This window comes from Triticum urartu, chromosome 1A (assembly GCF_056163025.1).
Source record: "Triticum urartu cultivar PI428250 chromosome 1A, HENAU_Tu73, whole genome shotgun sequence".
NCBI lineage: Eukaryota > Viridiplantae > Streptophyta > Magnoliopsida > Poales > Poaceae > Triticum > Triticum urartu.
The window spans coordinates 356874091-356878108 of NC_141873.1; the positions used below are offsets into that span (position 1 = coordinate 356874091).

The 4018-nt window shown below is 47.1% G+C and overlaps 1 long non-coding RNA gene across 2 annotated transcripts; it reads right to left on the reverse strand.

Annotated features, from left to right (window-relative positions):
* Positions 1-721: 721 nt before the first annotated feature.
* Positions 722-2799, reverse strand: LOC125533359 (uncharacterized). 2 transcript variants are annotated; one of them, XR_007294245.2, is made up of 3 exons: positions 2211-2799; positions 1541-2104; positions 722-1427 (listed from the first exon to the last, which is right to left on the reverse strand). It is a non-coding gene; the product is annotated as an uncharacterized LOC125533359 (long non-coding RNA). The 2 variants fall into 2 exon arrangements; XR_015602343.1 differs by having other exon boundaries at positions 722-2104.
* Between the last annotated feature and the right edge of the window lie 1219 nt (positions 2800-4018).

Genomic DNA, 4018 nt, shown 5'->3' on the forward strand with positions numbered 1-4018 from the left:
TTATGAATCGCAACATGTTTTTCATGTAGACATGTGTTACAAATTCGTTGCCGTTTGAGAGCAGTTTTTTAAATAGCAAAACAACGTTGTTTTTTACCTTTGAAAACAACATGTAAATGAACGACGGACATCTCGTAAATATAATTTTTGAACCATGCAGGGTGGGGCACGTGAACTTCTTGCAACAAACTTTTAGGCTTTTAGTTTCATATTCTTTTATTCTCTTCTGAAACGCATTCCGTGAAGTAGTTGAACTTCCCACTGTTTTCACCTTGAACTTCTGTCACGTATTTTTATTCAAACTCTCTTACAAGAATTTCTGAACTTTCTCGGGTAGAGCACTTGAACTTCTAGCAACAATTTTTTTAGCATTTTCTTTTTCATTCTTTTTTTAATACAAAATGCACACCGTGTAGTACGTGAACTTCTGGCTCTTATCAATTTTAATGTCTCTTTGCTTCTCTTAGTAACATAAAAAATCTGAGTTTTTATAGACATCGAACCACTCTAACTTTTCTATTCTCATTTGAAACGCATTTTGTGTAGTAGTTGAACTTCTCGCTGTTTTGGACGTCTATGTGTCGTAGTTTTTGTTTGGGGCTTCACCTTTTTTAGTTTTTTTACATTAAACATACTAAAAGCACTTTTTTTTGCATCAAAGCATACTATTGAACTTCATGAAACAATAGAAAACAAGAAATTAGATAACCCGATGTACAAATGGGGGCCAAATAAACAAACGATCTTATTCCCTTTCATACGGCTCACTGAATTTCACATGTGCAAATGGACTTCACTTAGTTGTCTCACCTTCATCATACAACTTGTACATCCAAGCCCAAAATCAAACTGCAGCAACAGCGTACCAACAAAACTCTAAACAGTGATCTGTCCCATCTTCATAAATCCAAAACAGAGGAAATTTCACTAATAGAAAAATGGTAGCCGTTTAGGTGTAAGGAGACCATGACGGGCCATGATTTTTCATGGTTGGGGACACAGTAGTTGAACGTGCCCATTTGAGTCTTCTTTTCGGACACAATATCATGGCCGGGCGTACGAACCAGATAGACTGTCCACCAAGTGTGCGTTGGCTCGGCTGGCTCCCTAACCCAAACAAACGAGTCTTCTCGCACACACGCTACCACTCCGGCTCAGCATTACTGTGGCATCTCTGCCCTGCTATTTCACCAGTCCTTCCTTGACATATACTCTCCTCCTGGTGGTGTGTGTTTTACTTCAACATTTTGCTGGGATCATAAGATGGCAAGATATGGTGGTGCAGTACGGGCTAGCTGCCGGATGTTTGACCATCAAGGACTACTGAGTCAGTCACTGAAATACATGGGGCTTGGTTCGTGTTGTGCCTCCGGGGCAGATGAGTCCAGGTAGTAGTACATCCTGCCTCGAGGACTGCTGGTTCAGGACTGAAAAGTGCCAAACGCAGCACACAACTTGTCAGCAGAATTTGAGCTTTTGCAGGAATCACTCCCATGCTATTTTGTGTAGTATACTGTCATACTGTGTGATGCGAGCATACCGGAGTAGAAGACTCGAGGTAGGCATGTTTCCAAATATACTTCACTCGGATTGCAGCAGCAAACACCGGATTTTGGACAATTATAGCAGCTTCAGGCCATATGTATTCACATGCACTGCACTGCTCCTTTCCACAAGATTACAAGGCCGTATTTATGAGCGCGGTCGAAGAAGAGCGAAGGGAATCAATCCAAACAGCAACCGAAAGAAGATCAGAATTGGGAAAAGATCTACTAGCACAGGAAGGTCGAAAATAAGCTGTAATTAATCGACTAATCGAGTCGCAACCTCAAAAGAGAACCAACTCCCCTCTTCCTTTCAAGAAGGGAGCAAAAATTAATCGAGTCTTCTGTACTCAGTTTGAAGTCTTCACAATAAGTCTCCCTTTATAGGATGGTGGGCAGCAGGATAAGGGGTGTTGTGTTCACGAATGGTCGGCAGCTCCGTCGTTGAACGGCCCAGGGCTGCATACTTGAACGGCTCAAGGCTGCTTTGGGAGGACTCGGGGCGTTGCTACAGATGGGATCAGGGTGAGGGTGCTCTCCACTGCCCTGAAGAAAATGCCCTGCAGGACAAAACACACATGCAAGAACCTTGCGATATAAGTGCGCGATGGATTTAGGCGCTACAGGATCAGTAGAAATTGAACTGCAGAGTGCATATGAGTCGACCTTCACTCCAATGCTCAGGAGGTGCCGAGCGTGACGGAGGATGCCGGCGACACGCAACCATGGCGCGGCCAGCTGCAGGTTGTGGCCTCCTCCATCTGAAGTTCGACGCCTCCTCGATCTGCAGGATAGCACACCATCCGCACGCGGGCTGGTAGTCGCCGGAGAGTGAAGGGTGGTGAAGGATCCTTGCCGGATCGAGCTTCCACGAGGTGCTCTGGCAGGTGGTGTTGCGCGTCATCGGCTGGGGTCGGGGCTAAGGTTGCGTCGCCGGCGGGGGTGGGGCTGCGGCGGCGCCACCGACAGGGGCGTGGCTGCGGCTGCATGGCGATGGCGGCATCACCGGCTAGGGTCTGGGCAGCGGGATGGGTGCTCCCATGACGTCGACAGTGAGGAAGGAGGAGATCGGTCAAAGGGAAGGGCGGGCATGGCGGCGCTCGGCTTGCCGGCAGGGCGGGAGTGGGAGGGGGCGGGGGCGGCGACGCCGGGTGGAGGCGGGGTCAGGGGGAGCTCGGCGTCGCTGGGACTGGGGAGATCCGAAGGTTGGGGATCGGGCGAGGTGGTGGACGAGGAGGTGTGGAGTGGGCTTATTTTTTTCTTCGTGGGTTTCGGGAGCTCGGGAACGTGTCTTCGGGCCTATATAGCGCCGACCGTGATCCGAATAACTATTCTGATCCTGGGATTCAAATAGTGCTTATATATATATATATATATATATATATATATATATATATATCAGTTAGGTTTCAAGTGCGTACTTGTTAGTGAAACCTATGTATAAATTGTGACACTAAATACGACTAGTAAGTACTCCAGTACAGTAGCAGTACTAGTATACGTCGGTCAAATTATTCATCATGTCCACACATTGAATTGACGTGACAACACGCTGCGCGTGAGGTGACACAAGAATCCCGGCGGCGTGTTCGGGTATTCTGGACTTCAGATTTGGAGTACCACTTATCTGTCGAAATATTTCATCATTCACTTAAAACAGTCGATTGATCATACATTGAGTACCATATAACTGGAATTACCGATGCAAGTCGAAGAAGGATTGGCCGGTGCTGCCGGCTGGCGTCAAGTTCGATCCCATGGATCAGGAGCTGATCGAGCACCTTGAGGCCAAAGTGAGTGCTGACAGCGCGAGATTTCAGTCTCTCATCGATTTGTTCATACCAACCATCGACAGCGAGCACGGCATATGCTACACCCAACCTGAGAAACTTCCAGCTAAGACACCGATCGGCCGTCTACTTGCACAAACATATTCATTTGTTTATAGCTCTATTTTTATTTTTAGACGCAGACCTGGTGAAGCAATTACAATTTGACAGTTAATAAAAAGTGAAACAAGTGACTGCAACATGCCAAAGATGTTATGAAAATGCCAACTAGGTACACTAAAACCTGTATTTCACAATACTGCAGGTATCACACTGAGTGGCCTAAGGAAGCATTTCTTCCAGCGCAATTCCAGTGCGTTCAAAAGGGGCACGTGAAAGCGTCGCAAGATACAGTCGGAGCGCGGCATGCACGCGATGTGGCACAAGACCGGCAATACCTTACCGGTGATGGTCAACGACCGGCAGACGGGCAGCAAAAAAGGTTCTGGTGCTGCATACCAAAAAAAACTTCGACCAGCAGAGGACCAACTGGGTGATGCACCAGTAACACCTCGGGGACCTGGAGCAAGAGAAGGAGCGGGAGCTGGTCCTCTGCAAGATTTTCTACCAGACGAACAATAGGGCCAGGAGTAAAAAGATTATAAGTTAGTTTGGTATTGGTAGTTGTACTACCTTGTCGTCTGC